Source organism: Crinia signifera, chromosome 7 (genome assembly GCF_055691185.1).
Source record: "Crinia signifera chromosome 7, ASM5569118v1, whole genome shotgun sequence".
Classification (NCBI taxonomy): Eukaryota; Metazoa; Chordata; class Amphibia; order Anura; family Myobatrachidae; genus Crinia; species Crinia signifera.
Window position 1 is genome coordinate 124,285,966 of NC_139223.1, and position 19,008 is coordinate 124,304,973.

Here is a 19,008-nt window from a genome sequence, read left to right on the forward strand (position 1 = left end):
GGCATAATGTCTGTAATGTGCATTACAGTGTGTGTGGCATAATGTGTGAGGGGATTTACGATGTGGGGCATAAGTGTAATAAGCATTATGTTGTGGGGCATAGCGTGTAAGGGGCATTATGATGTGTGGCATATTGTCTAATGAGCATTACTGTATATGCAGAAAGGCCACACGTCTTGCAGCAATGCCATGCCCTTGCAGTGAGGCCGCACACCCTTTTTGGTATGGGCATGATGCCATAGGTACGTACAAATTCTTTTTTTTTTTTACTGTTCACATTGTGAGCCAAATTGCCAATTAGTAAAATGTGTGTACCAAAACAGTTACGCCACTGTTCAGGTGGAAATGCGAATTCCGGTTTGATTGGTCAAACTATATAAATATGACCAAAGTTGAATTGTTCTTAAAGAAAATCCTCAGTAAATTGATGTACAGTATACAGAAAAACAGAAAAGCAACACTATCTGAAAATAATACTGATTCAATATTATTAGCATTATTATTATTATTACTGCTGCTACTACCTTCACCCTAAACAATGCGAATACCCTCCAGAGAATTACTACCTCCAGAAGATATACTGTCTGCTTCCTGGAGCATCTGACACTTGATAGTACTGTATGTCTTTAAGAATGTATAGAGGATGGGCAGGGCTGGGATGGAGCATTAATGTCCTCTCCCTCATTTACACTCACTCACACACACAGTGCACAGAGAGAAAGCCACAAGGAAAGGACCTCTCCATGCTGTACTGAGAGTCTGCTGAGCTGTCAGTGAGGATGTCCTTGGCACAGGTAGAGTACACTGGTATAAAATATCATTGCTGCTTTTATAGTGCGTAACTAGGTAATAGGGATCATGTAGTGTGTTAAGTAAATAAATAGCCCTCAGTGTATGCAGAATTATGCTCAGGTTTACACACATGTAGCTGTTGTATTTTGTACTTTTACAAGTAATTTGCCAAATTTTCACCATTATAGCACACTTGACTCACTTTGGATACTGACAAATTACTGTATCTTTTTATTGCACATTTAGTGGGAATCATGAGACTGTTTTCAGGGATGGTGCTCTATTGTGACATTATATGAATGTAATTTGTTAAATAATAATTTTTGGGATATCTTCCCTGTCCCTGATCATATAAGCATTTGTCTGTATCTGGGTTACGGCAAGATAATGAGTTTATCCAAGTTCATGATGCCCAAAGCTGGGCAGGAAAGAGCCTAAACTCCTCAGCCTGAGTTTCAGGTTCACGGGGAGATTGAGGCTCTGTTCCTTGACATAAAATCCAGCATGTCTTACAATGTAATATACCCTGCAGCAAGTCTCATGGCTTCTGGCATCTTATTACTAGATGTTGCTGTCACTGCAGAGTCTCCTCCCAGCAACTACATAATAGCATTTTATTTCTATCCCATCTGCCCAGCATCAGTATTTCCACTAATTACAAGATAATCCAATGACAGCTCCAGAACTGGGGAAATAAATGAGGCACAGTAGTGATTTTGGTAATTTGTTATGTCTGGATTATATTTCTGTAAACCACATGTGTGTATATTTTACCATGATATACTGTAGCTCCTGAACTGTTAACCTGGTCATTAGTATCCTGTGCTTATAGAGCACCATCAGCACACTGTACATAGCACTGTACAATTTGAAAGTGGTGCACAGACATTTCATGCTAAACCATTACAAAAGTGGGACGAGAGCCGGATTATTTGCTGTAGGTATTGGCAGTGCTTTTGGTGGTACACAACAGTTTGCACTAACTGGCATTTATTAGGGATTATGCTTCAGGTGCCTCAGGCACCCGAAGAATAATCCGCGAAAAAGCCGACCCACAGAGCTGCGATAACACTTGGGATCGTCAATTAATCCCGCTTACCATGTGTTATTGTACAAAAACGGGTCATTTTTCCTCAGACAAAGAAATGTTCTATTATTGGATAGCTCGATAATGACCACCAGGCTAAAATTGCGATAATAACCATTTTTTGGGGAGTGAATACTATACTGGCCTTATACTGATTCTAGAACAGAATCAATGGGAACAAATAAGTGCGTAAGGACTTGTCCTGAGTATGGAAGCTGGTATAAATCTTGTATCAACAACATGTAACCTCATTGGTGAGAACCGTTATCTGACATTTCACAGAAAAAAAATGCACTGGTATTAAATTAAAGATATGGAGGCAGCCGTGTATACCTTCCCTGACACACAAGTTATGATATTATGCGTATAAGTATTTTCATGCAACTTTGTCAAATACATAGGTGCTTAATACATAAATATAAATACATATGTGTATATGATATTACTCCTTGATTTGTATATAATATAGCCCTCTTAAATCCAATATATGTGTGTATATATATATATATATATATATATATATATATATATATAGGAAAAAAGGAGGAAGTCCTTTTGTGACGAAACATGTTGGGCAGCTTCTGAAATCCTACCTCATCACACTAAGTTAAGCCTCCTTTTATATCACATTTCACATGATACTTGTTTTATGGTTCCTCGTTTCATACATTTTTTTATGACTTTTTATGTGGTTTTTAACATATTACTGTTTTTTACCCACATAGTCAAAAAAGTTTTTTATTGTGTCATCTTATTCAATTTTTCTACCAAACGTGTTGTTCCCCTCCATTTTATAGTGGTACATCCCCCCCTTTTTTAATAGATATATTTCTTATATATGTTTTACATGTCCTGTTGGTGAAAATAAATTTTTCATACCCGTACCATCTTGCATATCCTTGTCCACTCAGTCGCCGGGTTCTTGAATTCTTTTTTCCCATACCTATACTCTAAAAGGCGGGACACCACCGCTTCCCACCAAGACCTGTGCTGACACCCCATATACCTAAGGGGAGTTAGTGTGTCAATTACCCATTTTTATTATCCGTCTCCCCTGTTCACTAGTACTTGGCGCTGAATACCCTTATCTTTTTTGTATCCATATATATATATATGCAGTGGGATGATGCGGCACTCACTTTGTAATAAACGACGCAACAATAAATTGGTCTTATTGGTCTTGTTGCGACATTTGCTACACTGTGAGTGCCGCCTCATCCCACTGCACCTATCTATGTACCGGAGGTGAGAAGGGATATACAGTAGGTAAGCACTTGGATTTTGTTCAATTGAGCTTGAAAATGGTCGATTAAAGACCAAAACGTTGCTAGACCTGTGTGTCTGTCCATTCTTTATTGCAAAGTCCTGAGAGTGCCACCATTGGATTATACTTGTATATATGTATGTATATGTGTATATATATATATATAGACTGTGGTGGGAAACACTGCACTCATACGGATTTGCTCAAAAGAAGACGCCACACAAGGGAGCGTCTGGTCCCCCCTTCTACATACATATATATATATATATATATATATGTATATATATATTGCATGGGTTCTGCACTCAATAAATTAACTAATTTTAATAAATAGTGGAGATTTAGTTCATGTATTGATCAATGCAATTAAGTCTGCAGCCCCCAGCATGGGACCCCACTTTTCTGCAGGTCCTAACACTATTGCTCAAAATTATTACAATAAACATAGCTATTACATTGTTGCAAAGCATCTAGGGAAATAGTTCAGAGTTTCCCTAGATGCTTTGCAGCAACAGGTGTGTAGTAATTGCTCCCCTTTAAAAACATAGTCTGTTGTGAGCATTAGACCAGATAGCATATACTGTATGTATATATATATATATATATATATATATATACAGTATATATATATATATAGAGAGAGAGAGAGAGAGAGAGAGAGAGAGAGAGAGAGAGAGAGAGAGAGAGAGAGAGAGAGAGAGAGAGAGAGAGTAGCCAGGCACAACCTCTGTAAATAGTTCCAATCTGGGTGCCCGCACAAATGAGTATAATATAGAGTCCAGAACGTGCAGCACTCTAATCACGGTAAACGATGCAAAGTAGCTTTATTCAACAACGTTTCAATATCGCCCAGATATTGTCAACCCGAAATGTTGGTATGTTATTTTGCTGAATACACCTGTTTGAAATCCCTACAAGAGTGCCGCTGTTTGTTTCACTTCTATATATACATATATATATATATATATATATTTATATAAGCAAAAGTTTTGAAAGATAGTCTGTTACCAACAATGGTAAGATGGCGCCCAATGGTGTGAATCCTTATTCAATATAACCTTAACACCTCAACAATAAAAAGTCCCCAAATCCTTGAGATTGTTTATTTGCATAAAAAGTATTTCGTTCATAAAAGTTGATAATATTTCACTTATGACAGACCCTACTTTGACACAGTCACGCTGCAGAGCACATCTCTTATGGTCTATTGTGTTGGAGTTTAACTAGCCCTTATACTATCTGCCAACTTTGGATGGTAATTGCAGCTATGTCATTGATTTAAAGCTCTTTCTACACGATATGGCACATCAAATTTGGATCCAGTAGTAGGAACTTTGATTTTGTCTATTATTAACACTTTAAGGGGGGTATTCATTCCTTGTCGTGCTCCCGCAGCCATCTCCCGACGGGGGAGATGGCTGCGGGGCCCTATTCAATGCTGTCTTCCCCGACAGCATTGAACAGGGTTTCTACGCAGAACAAGACCGACATCACAAGCTGTCGGGCTCATTCTGCCGAGAAAAGCCGGAAATAGGCGAGCTCCAGGCCGGAGCTCGTCTATTTCCGCCCTCATCTCGCGGCTACGCCCCTTTCTCACAGCTCGGCGGCCGGGACATTGAATCCCGACCGCCGAGCTCCAGTCGAGCAAAGCGAGAACGGGACAGGGGCACCGCTGTCGAGCTTGCTCGACAGCCGTTCCCCTGACATTGAATACCCCCCTAAGTTACCATTGTTCAATGTAAGTATAAAGATTTTTTGAAGCCATCCCATGCCAACATTACTATTGGTGGTTAACATTAAAGACGATCAATTGTACACATCACCCCCTGAGGGAAATTTTTTCTCTGATGGTGTAATGAGAGCATAAGCTTCAGAAATTGTTAAAAATTAAACATTGAAGCTCCTTGTATTGCCTCCTTGTAAACAACCTCTATGTTAATATACACACCACACTCAGAACTGAACAACACCTGATAAAGTCTTATATTGACGAAACGCGTTGGGTTCTTTGCTAATGTAAAAGTATTCCATCTATTCTTACAAGAGTTTAGCACATCATAACAGAGGATCTGTCATAAGTGAAATGTTATCAACTTTTATGAACTAAAGACTTTTTCTGAAAATAAACATTCTCAAGGATTTTGGGACTTTTTATTGTTTATGACCCTATAAGGTTATATTGAATAAGGATTCACACTATTGGGCGCCATCTCACCATTGTTGTTGTATTCTTGTAGTTTCCATGCCAATAGGAAACCGTGTGTGATAGGCTGCTTCTTTGAACATACAATATACAGTTATATATAGGTGCGCTTGAGGAGAATTGTCTTGTGTATCTCTTATATAATAGCCCAGAACTGTCAATCTGTGAGTGTGTGTATAACGCTGGGCAGAGTTGTTCACACAGTCACAGATTGAGCACCTGGAGCAGCCCCCCATATACATGTTCTGCACACATTATAGCTGCACACATTACAGCTGGAGCAGGGCACAAGACAAACATTACAGATATACATGCTTTTCAGATACATACTCCCCGGGAAGCCGCCGGAGCTCCTGTGACATTACCAGACCCGTGCCCTCTCACCCATTAGGGCCGTGTCCAGGGAGCGGAAGATGGACAAGTGAGAGCTGCCGGCATCATGTGCGGCCCACCGGCTACAGCTCCCCGAGTGTCCCCATTCTGTGCACTATGGCTTGCTGCGTCCTCCCTCAGCCCTGTCCTGGTGCGTGACCCGGCCCTTAGCTCCCGCCACCGCCGCTATTGCCGCCACTGCTACTGTCGCCCAGATCTCTCTGCCCTCTCCCTGCCCGGGAGTAGTGTAGTAGTTCTTTAAAGTAATCTATAGTTCCTTAAAGTAATCTATAGATATAAAAGGCTAACTCTCCTCACCTCTATGAGGTGAAGTACCACTACTGACCACTAGAAGCCACTGGACAAACCAAATTTCTTCTTAACAGAAAGCAAAAGCAATTTTTGCAGGGACACCGATCTGTTTCCAAATAGCTTGATATGGAGAGAGGGAGCTGCAAAGACAGAGATTGGAGGTAGGAGCAGATAGGGACTGGGGGTGGCATGGAGAGTTTATGGGTTAAAAATGTCACAGCTCAAAGTGAAAGTAAAAACCTCAAAGTGAAAGTACATTGCAGAAGACATCATTTGACAGGCTTTTAACTAGTAATTTATATAATCATTGTCCTTCATTTCCAGAATCAGTTCCATGCAAATGTTGAAAGGATTTCATGTATCTAGAACCCCACTTAATACATATCAGTAAATAACAGTTTAAGGGACCCATGTACTAAGCCTTGGAGAGAGATGAGTTTGAAAAAACTCAGGAGCCCGAGGTGTGCTCCCCACCACCAGTGCTGTGCCTAAACACGTGCAAAGGAGGCCGTGCGATCGAATGGGTCCGTCTCCGAAGAGACAGGGCCCCGTTTTTCCCCTAACCCCTCTCAACCATAAGGCCGAAGAGGGGAAAATAGGGAACGGTGGGTCCTCTTCGCCGAAGCTTAGAGAGACCCTCATTCCTCAACCCCCGAAAGGGTTAGGACGGTGGGTCCTCCGCACCCCGTGGTTTGGAGAGACCCGCTGTGGACTTCCCTCCACCTTGCGGCTCGGGGTCGTCCTCGGGGGGGCACGAAGCTCTCCCCAAAAGGCGAGAGCTTCGGCACATTGGGGAAATGGAAGGCCCGAAAGGGTCGACCACACTGCCCAAAAAAACGTGACAAACTACAAAAAAACAAGGAACGTGAAAAGTGACAAACGTGAGAGGGGGAAGAGAAATAAATAATAAAGGACCCTAGCCAGAAGGCCAGGGTGGGGGTGTGAAAAATTGTCCTACCCCATCCAAAAGGACGAGGTAAGGACGTGAAGCGCATACCTAGACGGAAAGTGCGCAGTGCTAGTGCTCAGCTTAGTATCTTAACCCTGGGAGCGGAGAAACACTGGAACTGAGTAAATTGCTCTTCCGAGGGGGGTGCAGCCCCTAAGGGAGCCTTTCGAAAAGCCCAGTGGAGTACCCATTCCCATGCCAGGGGCCGGAAAGTGCCTGCTGTTGAGACGGAGAAACACTTGGTCGGACGCTGACTGGCTGGCTGCTTGGAGTCCGAAGCTGCACTGTGCCCCCGGGGAAACTCGGGGGTGCCGAACATGCACGGGTGATCCCAAAATCACCATGCACTAGTAAGCACTAGCCTTGGAGAGAGATAAAGTACCAATCAGCCAGTAACATAGTAGTTGGGAGCTGATTGACTGTTACTTTAGCTCTCTCCGCCTTATCTCTATCCAAGAGAGACACAGTGAGAGTAAATGGGGGGAACGAAGCAGCATAAAGTGCCTTCATGGTAAATCTAATGCTGTCCATACACTAGTATGATTTTGTCACTTTTTATCGGATTCTGACAGATCGGGACGAGAAATCGAATGAAAATGGTAAAATTGCATGTGTTTAAGATCCGATTTCAATGCACTATTTACTGTATATTTATCGGATCCCGCAGCCCTTTCTGGGATGGCATACAGTACATCATATGCAAAAGGACCGCATATGATGTAATGCATGCAATTTTACCACCTAGGAAAAAGGGGTTAAAGAGGGATCTTATGCGGCTTCTGCCCTCTTAGAGTTCCCATATAGTGTACGGGGGCCTTATAGGTAGCAGTCTATGAAGCAGTGTATGCACATAGGCACCCTACTGAGGGGGCAATGGGGCAGATGTATTAAGCCTTAACAAGAGAAAAATGCAAGGGTGATAATGAGAGATAAATGTCCAGACAATCAGCTCCTTACTGACTTTTTTCAAACACAGCCTGTAACATGGCAATTAGCAGGTGATTGGCTGGACATGTATCTCTCTTTATCACCCTTGCATTTATCTCTTGTTAAGGCTTAATACATCTGCCCCAATGTCTGTTATGAGAGGAGTTGTAGCCAGATTACAGGGAGGGTAGGGCCAGCAGTGGCGTAACTACCTAATTTGCGCCCACCCATCGCAAATTTTTCGGCGCCCCCCCCCTCCCCTTCCCCTCGGCGCCCCCCCATGCCCTGACCTACCCGGCCGCATCTGTGGTCACGGTCCCGTCTCTCCTGGCGCCGGCTCCTGCTGCTATAAGGAAAAGTGACTCTTAAAAAATGACTGCCCCCATACTGCAGACAGAAAACTGTGTCAGTTTTCATTATAGCAGCAGGAGCCGGCGCCGGGAGAGACGGGACTATGACGGCAGTTAGCTTTAGCCCCGCAGACCCCCAGGGCCGGCGCCCACACTTCCTCTGCGCCTCCCTGCCATCGCCGGGGGCTGCAGCGCTATAGTTACAAGAAAAAACAAATGTTGCCAAGCAACAATACCAGGCGTTGGTCTGGGGTGCGTGTGCGAAGCAGCTACTTGAAGGGGTGAGTAATCCCTTAAAAAGATAGGTAAAGAAAGAGGAAAAAAAGTAGCGCTGATACACCAATGAACATTCACAATATTTAATATCAAGAATTAAAAACAAATAACAATAATGGTAAAACAACAGGATCCGTTCCTATGAATGCCACCGCTAATAGTGATTTGCTCCAATAATATCCAAAGGAAAATATGTAATGGGCACCAGTTAGTGGTATGCTGGTAGTGGGTGGAATTGAATAGTTACCACAGTTGCCACAGTTGGATCACCAGGAGGAATTGTTCCATTCGGAGTGCATAAACAGCACTGTCTCTCCAAAATAGGTGAAGGTGCCAGAGTCCAGTGGAATGAAATAAATGGAGTGCGCGGTTATGGTGCGGTGGGGTGGCTGGTCCGGATCCAGTAAAATAAAAGTGCTGGGTGCAATGTCCAGGGCTCCTGACGCGTTTCCCTGCAACTAGGTGCAGCTTTGTCAAAGGAATGTTCATCATGCTGGGTACCGCATCTTTGCTAATCACATATGCTGATAAGATATTGCATTACCTCCCAACTGTCACGATTTTAGAGGGACAGTCCCGATTTTCGGGTCCTGTCCCGCTGTCCCACCCGCGGCAGGCATTGTCCCGCTGCGGGGGGTGGCAGTTGGGAGACCCCCCAATCTAGTAGAATAGACGCTGTGCGCATGCGCACAGCGTCTATTCTCGTATGAAAATGAGGATGCGGCTAATTAGCATAAGCCGCACCCTCATTTGCATACGCCCCGCCCGCGCGAGTGTCCCTATTTCTTCAGGTCAAAAGTTGGGAGGTATGTGGCTGTCTTTTGCGATGTGGGTCCGATGCTGGACTTCCGGGTCTGAGAAAAACTCTGGCATTTTCACAATGTTTTACCAATGTTCTTTATCGGGCTAGCCAATATGGATCGCCCAATAAAAAGCATGAGTTCTCAGGAAAACAAACCTATTACCCGTGATCAGCAATCTCAGGTAATAGGCTATCCCTGTAAATGATGATGTGTTCCACCAATAGGTAGACCGGAGGTACTAATATATCACGCCCCTAAACACAAAAATTCTAATTTACGCAATAGGCAGTAATGAAACAGTAGAGTATGTTTTAGGGCCCCTTGCTACCACCAGTAATGAATAGGCCCCATATTATGTGTGTGTTGTGCTTATGTCCAGTCATGATGCTTCACTGAGGTAGATGGCTCTAAGAATGTGCATGGCACAATCTGTCAGCAATCTGGCAGTTGGGAAATAACATTATAGGATCTCTACATAAGACTGCTTTATTTGTAGAAATGGAAGTGTTTCATGCTACATGCTCCGGGACACAGATTATATTGATTAATACGACCATAAATCTTATTAGTGTTGCTGTTTCTTGCTGCGCCCAGAGGCAGGATGACAGGGCCCATACATTCATACACTTACAGTAATTGCTACTAACCAGGTTTCTTTTTTTTTCTGTTTTTGATGCAGGGAGTTGTCTGTTCATTATTTGATGCAGGGAGTGGTCTGTTCATTATTTGATGCAGGGAGTGGTCTGTTCATTGCACTCTGCTCAATGTCTCCGGAGGATGTATACTGTATACCATAGCTGTCTACCCTCCTGTTTTCTGCAGGAGACTCCCTGAAATAGCAGCAATCACCCTCATTAGTCTAGAAATCTCCCTCATTCCACCTAGCCCACATTACACTGTTACATTTTTGGGGAAAAGGTAATGAGATACAGGCGTTGATGAGATATCATCAGCGCCATTTCCCAGCACTTTAGCAAGCATAGTAGCTCTTACTAACTGCTTTGGGGCTCATCTACATTTGTATATAAGTCATTTTAAAAGATTCCTCTCAGATGTAGCAGTACACACCCATGCTTCTAGGTGCCACGTTCAAAATCTCTTTTCACACTCTCTCCATATATGGAGCTAGACATGCCCTTTGGGTGGAGCATGACACGCCCCCTCAATGGGGCAAAATTCTACTACCAACTATAATCTCTCTGAAACTAGTTTTCAAAAGTAGGCAAGTATGCTGTATATAGCACAGTGTCTGCACAGTGCAGACACTAACATAACCTAGTGGCTAATGCATAACCTTTTACCTTACTTATATACCTGACATACTGGGCAACACATTGTGTTGACTATTATTAATTATCCAGTTAACTAAAGCCTACCAAACTCCCACCTAATTCCACCCCCGCTCCCCCTAGTACACATATACTCCCTCTTGAAATATTTCAGTCACTAGCACACAGCTGTGTACTGGAAATGGGCATTCCAGCAGAGCCGGCCTTAGGCATAGGCAAACTAGGCAATTGCCTAGGGCATTTGGAATGCCTAGGGGCATCAGCAGCTTCTGCTGATTAAAATGATATGCAGCATGCCTATATTCTGTATGTGAGTGAAGCTGTATCTGCATATGAAATAGTGTATTCATGGAAATCACTGTAACATAGCATTCTGTATGCAGGTACAGCCACAGTCGCACACAGAATATATTCATGCCGCATATCATTTTAATAATCGGAAACTCCTTGTGTGTCCTGGTCACATAACAATGCAAATAAGACGAATTTTCAGCAAAAAATTCACCCAAAATTAGCAGAACTGGCCAGGAGCTGCATGACCTATTGAGGCAAGATGTATGAGGAAACATCTGTATCCAAGCAGAGGCAGAGGTCACAGTGTTAGCGGCTGTGCGAGTGCTGTCTTCGGGTGGGTTGCTTGTGCAATAGTGTTCGGCATATGTGTAAGGGGCATTATGTGTGTCATGTATAAATGCATTAATAATGTGCGACATATGTGTAACAGGCATTATGTGTGTCATGTGTATAAGGGCATTAATAATGTGCAACATATGTGTAATGGGCATTATGCGTGTCATGTGTATAAGGGCATTAATAATGTGCAACATATGTGTAAGGGGCATTATGTGTGTCATTATGTGTATGAAGAGCATTAATAAAGGTTGGCATAATGTGTAAGGGGCATTATGGTTATAAGGACATTAATAATGTGTGTCATGTGTAAGGGGCATTACTGTGTGGTATTATCAAGGGTGCCGAGTGAAAGGGGTAGGTGGTACAAATTGATGAGGGTTGATGGTGCTGGGAAAGGGGAGCAGGGTCAGAGGCGTAACTAGTGGCGGTGCTAGGGGCACCAGCCAAAATCTTGCCTAGAGCTTCATTTAGGCTAGGGCCGGCTCTGCATTCCAGTACACGGCTGTATGTATTCAGATGCATGGAGATGGTCCAAATAAGCACTCACAGACAATTTCTCACACTGGAGGCTATAATCAGTTGGAAAATCTGCATTTATAATAGGGTTAGTGCAAATTTCAATTGTGCATCTGATGGTGATGTCTAAAGACGCATCACAAAGTGGTTATCTGAGTTATTGCACAGCAAAAACATGGATATGCACCAGGAAGAGTAGTACATAAAGTAGCAGATATAGGTCCTGCAAAAAAACTATCCCCCCCAGCTGCAGCTTGACCCTAACCCACCTTCTAAGTGCCTAACCCTAACCAACCCTCCCTGCAGTCTAACCCTAACCTTCCTGTCCCCACAGCCTAACCCTAATCCCTACCCCCCAGTGCCAAAACCTAACCCTCCCCACATACTCACTGTTCAGGATGTCCTCTGTTGCTATTCCGGCGTCAGAATACTTATCCTTTCAGTGATCCACCACTAGTCTCCTGAAGGCATCTGGGAAGCCGGCAGAGGTATACTGAATACTGGCACCCTTACTGCCCATTGCGTACAGCCTCATATTAAGAGACATATTTTCCTACTGGAAACTGAGGATCACCGAAAACAAGCCATCCTCACCATCTAACCCCCTTGCCGGCCACTCACCCTATTCTATGTTCCGGGGGAAGGCTCAGAGGACAGCGAGGGGCATGGGAGTGGCGAGCCCACTGCATATAGTGGTGAACCATGACATTTTGACTACCTTGCTGGAAAAACCCAGTGAGGCGGAAACGGCGAGTGCGGTGGTGGTCAGTTGAATACTGACCCGCGAGCTGTAACAGCAAGCTATCGGTACTGCTCACCATCACAGCTCGACAAAGGGCATTGAATATACCCAATAGTATGTAAAAGGTGTACTTTAATATCCTATAGGAATGACCCTATCAAACCAACCTATACCTAAATTTAAGTTTTAGAGATGTGAATATGTTCTGTGCTCAAATCATTTGCTTATGTTGTAGGTGTTATGTGTTAGCTTCAAAGCAGAACAATGTGTTCCTTTCCTACTATAACTGGAGGTAGTTCCACAATGTACCTGACCAGTGAGGATATATTTATAGTCTATCTGCTATTATAAACATACATATAAATATGCCATTGTGCATTATGAAAAGTGTTGCAGAAATTAGGTCTATAAATTGATTCACTTTCTTTCAAGGCGAGGAGCAATTGTCAGTAGCACTTAGCATTTAGGTCATGTCCTAGTAAGTGCTGGGACTGAGTGTTCCACATAGAGTCAGACAAAGATTTGAGAGTCAGACAGACGTTGAATAGCAGCCTTGGGTCTCTTCAAACCTGTTAATGAGAACACAGATTATTTATATCAGCCAAATAGAGAGGCGACAAAATGATCTAAATAACCAAGCAGACATTTTCAGATTATATAAACAGCCATCAAATCTATGATGTGATGGCAAACCAGGAGAGGCGCCCAGATTATATACCAACAAACTAGGATATGTACCCATAGTATGTGCCAGCAAACCAGGAGAGTTTCCAAAGTATATACTAGAGATGAGCGGGTCCGGATCCCCGAGATAGGACAGATCCGAATATCGGGGATCCGGGCCAGATCCGAGCCGGCTCGGGAGTTCCCGCCTGAATTCCGGACCAATAACGAGGCCGAACGTCATCATCGCGCGAGAGCGGGATCTTATAAAAGACGCACGCGCGCCCCGCCATCTTCATTCCAATCTTGGAGAGGGAAGAGGGTGGTTGGGAAGCTCCGTGTGCTCCGTGCTGTGCTCTGTGCCATGTGCTCCATGCTGTGCTGTGCTCCGTGACCTGCCCTGTGCCCTCACTGCCCTGTGCTCCGTGCCATGTGCTTCATGCTGTGCTGTGCTCCGTGACCTGCCCTGTGCCCTCTCTGCCCTGTGCTGTGCTCCGTGACCTGCCCTGTGCCCTCACTGCCCTGTGCTGTGCTCCGTGACCTGCCCTGTGCCCTCACTGCCCTGTGCTGTGCTCCGTGACCTGCCCTGTGCCCTCACTGCCCTGTGCTGTGCTCCGTGACCTGCCCTGTGCCCTCACTGCCCTGTGCTGTGCTGTGCTCCGTGACCTGCCCTGTGCCCTCTATGGAAGTCCATTTATTTATATATGCAAAGTCTATCTAATTTATTCATGTCGCACGCAACCAATAAGCGAATGTCCAGAATTATAATCAATGAATATTGTTTATGAATGTAAGCAGATGAAACTGTAGTACAGATTGTACAATATAACAATACAGATATTATAATCAATATGATTAATTACTCCAGCATCCTTAAATACAATTAACCTCAGTGTTAAATAATGTGTATGTGAATACAGTGCTGGGGGGGGGCGTGGCTATGAAGCAGCAGCCATTTTAGATTAACCAAGTCTTTGTGTCCACCATTTTAGATACCGCCACAAGACACACAACGGAACCTTATTGTCGGCCATTTTGGCCAGAGCACATGTTGGTCTGCCGCATGGCATTCCGCCATTTTGTGGTAGACTATGATGAACACAACCCTGCATCAAACAACACTCACAATCCGGAATATAACTTGCACATTCAGCAAACACACTAAACCTGCAGCATACACAATTTGAATATCATTAAGCTACCATGTACTTCTCTGAGCAGAGCACCTAAATGGCACTATACAATCTATGGCCTTGCTATATCATACTCACATCACATGGCATTACACACACACCATCCGAGCACATGCTAACAACACTTGTTACATATAAGTTGGTTTTATCCGCCAGTTTATCTAGATATTCTCACTGGATATTACACAAAGCATTCACACACTTGATTTAGCACAGATGCTGGTATCCATACATGCTCACGCATAGCCAAACACATGCTTTCAAATACATGCATCCCTTTGAGCAAACACACACTTGATTACAAAGAGTCCATACAATATACTATAAAACTCTTCTACAACCACACTAGGACACACATGGGCTAGTATAAATATCACTGTTAACCGTTTACCTACACAAAGGTTATACTGTAGCCCGGATCCTGAGCACATGTTTACAATTGATTCCAGGCCTCCTTCATCCACCATGCTCAAATCAGTTGAATCACTACAGCTTATCCTTTCAAATACCAGTCTATATGTTTATCCATATTCTACCAACCGCTGCTATATGTAGCTATTGTGAAACACAATACAATCCATGATGATAGCACATGGCTGAGCACATGGCACACAGCCGATAGGCCTACACTTTATGGCCTAACAATCTTTCATGATACAGGGTTGTAAATCAATCTACCAAGCCAAACACATCCTCTCTGAACAGATCACAACACCACACTTCCAACACAATACATACCTCCATATGTCCAGGGGCAACATCCCATTGATCCTACTGATCCACAATATACTCCACTCACGATTCATAACTACAGGCTAATAACACAGCACGTTTCAACCATTAGATCTATGTATGATATATTATTACAATGCCTTATCTCAATGATCCTAGCTAATCATTGTTCACACAGGTCACTCTCAAACACAGACACAAGCTTTCTTTGTATAACTATATGTAAACATACTCTGGGCCTAAGCACATGTTAATATCCGAAAATAACTAAGAATGGAAGTTAACTGCTCCTACTTTCTAACATAATCAATGTTTCATAACCGTGGGTCCTGGTACACAATTCTAATAAGTCCTACAAGTATACATTACTCAAAGCCATGTAGTAGACGGTCACTCTTCCCGGAGAATCTAAATCCATCTTATCTTCTCTGCGTTCCAAAAGCAACTACTTGTCTGTGTTTCATTTACTATCCAAGAAGAACAACGTAATGGCTGTATAGGCATGCAGTGCATTAAACATGGATAGCTGGGTGGGTACCTGGTGAGCATGTGACACGGAGAGCCAATGACCTGGCTAGGTTTGTCAGCTTAGCTGAAATAATATCCCTGTCAGGGGGAGGAGTCTTCCTCTTTTCCTGAAGGTTCTGGTGAGTAGGAGTGTTTCTTCTTCTCTCTCATTCCCTGTGGTAAAAGAAAGGCAAATTTTTCACTTTTTGTGGTAAAAAGTTTGCTAAAAGTTAATAGTGATGCCCCGCTCAACCCCCCAGCGGCCCAGGCGCTCCATTCGGCTGCCTGCCCGTTTCGCCACCTCAGGGGCGGCGGGTGAGGAGGCCGCAGGTCCAGCTGAAGTGGCTGCTGATCCACCGGCAGGGCGTCAGGGCCGTGGGACGAGGCGCGCGGTGGCTAGCGGTCAAACAGGACCAGCCACAGGCGCGGCTTCTGATCCCTCTGCGGCGCTGTCTGGGCCTGCCGGGCGGGCGGCGCACGGCGGTGTCGCGTCAGGAGGACGCGCCCGTCGCGTCACCGGGCGGGGACCGCGGTCTGCACCCGCTGCTCGGTCCGTGTCAGGACACGGAGCAGCGGCAGCACGGGGAACGCCGCGCGCGAGGGGGGAGCGCCCGTCGACGAACGCTGCACGGGGGGCCGCGGCTGCGGCCTACCCGTCAGCGGGGTGTAGTCACGGGCGGGGGCGAGGGAGAGCTAGGGGCGCGCGCCGTGAAGCGCACGCCAGGCCGTTTGTGAATGAGCCCCCAGCTCCTCAGGGCGGCGGCAGTCGCCCTGTTAGTGCTGGGGGTAGGGGGCATCAGGATACAGATCACAGAGAGTTGTATGAGGTGCAGGAGGACTGTGACGCAGGGGATTATAATTTTGAGACACCAGCCCCTGACCCGGAAACCCCGTTTTATGGTTTTAAGCCATCATGGGAGCGTCAAGGAACTCGTGCCCAGGAAAGAGGTAGTGGGCAAGTTAATTCCGGTGGCAGAGGGGGAACAGCATCCCGTGGCGGACGCCATGGGGTGTCAGAGGGCAACAGGTCCCGTGGTGGGAAAGGATCCTCTGCCCCAGGGTTTGACCCTTCCTTGCTCTCAGCTGCGCTGGCCTCTGTTGCCGGGGCCCTGGCACCATTAGTAGATGAGGATGACGGGGAGGCCCGTGCCTCCGGATCGGGTCATCGGGGGTCAGGGGGCGCTAGGGGCCAAGCCATCCCTGGGTGTGCTGAATTTGTGAGGGCATTCAGGGACTTAGGTCACTCTGTACCAAAAGCTAGTAAGGGTAGAGATAAAAAAGGGGGGCAAACTAACCCTGGGCCCAGCAGGCGCGGGCTCGCGCATGAGGGGCCCGAGCGGCCCTCCAGGCCGTTGTTTAATGTCTCCTCAGATGTCGACGAGGAGGTATTGGTCGACGACGAGAGGGACAGGGCCGAAGGGGCTACGGGATCTGATGATGATGACACCTGGGAGGATCCGGCTGGAGTGACAGGTGAGGACTCCTCTGATGAGGGGACTGAGGCGGGGGCGTATTCCTCAACAGTGGGGTCAGGCTCTAGTCATGATTCTTCATCGTCATCCTCCTCTTCGGCTGGCGGCTCTGACGCGGGCAGTAAGAAGAAGGCCCGAAAAAGGGCGGCCAAATACGCTAAAAAGGAGGCGGGCCGTCAAGGCCGCAGCAGCAAGCGTAGACGCACTGCTGCTCTATCCCGCAGGGAGAGGAAGCGTAGGAACCTCCCCAGCGTGGTTCACTGCGATTATACGGCAGTGTTGAGAGGCCTTAGGGAAAGTTGCAGGATTAAGATTCAAAAAGGGGATTTTGTTGATCTGTTTAGTCTCACCGATGATTCAAAGAAGGCTTTTAAGGCGGCTAAAGCGAAAGGGGGGATTGGGGCAGAAACATATAGGTCATTTGATAACTGGCTATCTGGGTTTTGTGTTTTTTCGGCATGCTACTTAGAGGATAGGCCCGAGGAACACATGAATATCATTAGGTATATTCATATGGTCCACGATATGTACAGGTCCTATGGGGGCGTGGCTTGGAGGACTTACGATGAGCAATTTAGGCGTAAGCAGGACTGCTTGCACTTAATAGATTTCGGCTGCAAGGATGTCGAGGTATGGATGGGGCTGACCAGGGCAAGTAATGAAATGGGTGAGGGATCGAGGCCAGGTAACACAGCCTCCACCCCTGCCCCTACCCCTCAGCGTCCATCAGTTGAGGTTGCCGTCCCTAAGCGTTTCCAAGCGGGTAGCAGGCCTTTCACGCCGAGCTCGGCGAAGGGTAAGTGCTACGCATTCAATAACTCTTCCTGCTCCCTGGGGCAACGCTGCCGTTACAAGCACGTGTGCATCAATTGCTCAGGTAGTCATCCGGCAACTAGCTGCTTTCGCGGAGGCCGCCCCTCCAGGGGAGGGGCGGTTGGCCCGGCAGCAGCTAAGCCCCATCCCTCAGGAAATGCTCGCTAGAGCGCCCACCCCAGTGCTGGTGGACTCCATGGCTGCTTGGCTCCACCAGTATCCGGACAGGGAGGCGGCTGCCTTTTTGTTTGAGGGGTTTATCAGTGGTTTCCGCATTCCTATTCAAGGAGAGGTTCGTGGGGGTTCTTTTAGAAACTTAAAATCTGCCAGCGAGTTCCCAGACATTTTGCGTGAGAAAGTTGCCAAGGAGTTGCAGTTAGGTAGCATGTCCGGACCCTTCCCTTCACCTCCCCTGGCAAACATGGTTATTTCACCTGTGGGGGTGGTTCCTAAGAAGGTGGCAGGTAAATTCAGGCTAATCCAACACCTATCTTATCCTGTGGGTTTTTCAGTTAATGACGCCATTCCCGAGGAACTCTCATCGGTGGTCTATGAGTCTTTCGATGACGCTCTCTCATTGGTCAGGTTTTACGGCCGCGATGCTCTGATGGCAAAGATCGACATAGAATCGGCCTTCAGGCTCCTGCCATTGCACCCCGATGCATTTAGGCTGATGGGCTTCCGCATAGGGGATGATTACTTCGTCGACAGATGTCTGCCGATGGGGTGCTCAGTCTCCTGTGCATTTTTTGAGAGGTTCAGCACCTTCTTGCATTGGTGTGTTGAGAAATCAGTCAAGGTGCGCGGGATCGCGCACTATTTGGATGATTTCCTTTGTGTCGGCCCCTCAGGTTCCAGTCAGTGCTCTGTGCTGCTGTCAACCGTTCGTTCTCTTTTTAGGCAATTCGGGGTGCCAATTGCTGAAGAGAAAACGGAGGGGCCTGTAACATGTCTGTCGTTTCTGGGGATCCAGATAGACACAGTCATGGGCCATTGCTGTTTACCACAGGATAAAATAGCTAAGCTTAGGGATGCGATTGCAGACTGTTGCGCGTCACGCAAAGTGACTCTGAGACAAGCTCAGTCGCTCCTCGGTCAGCTTAATTTCGCGTG

General features: G+C 45.8%; 1 protein-coding gene across 2 annotated transcripts in view; it reads left to right on the top strand.

Annotated features, from left to right (window-relative positions):
• Positions 1-692: 692 nt before the first annotated feature.
• The window catches only part of PLCD4 (phospholipase C delta 4), a 64,576-nt gene continuing 46,260 nt past the window's right edge, over positions 693-19,008 (top strand). For both annotated transcript variants that reach the window (XM_083153712.1, XM_083153713.1), the window contains exon 1: positions 693-794. The gene's annotated coding sequence lies outside the window, so the exon portion shown is untranslated. The remainder of the gene's footprint in view (positions 795-19,008) is intronic.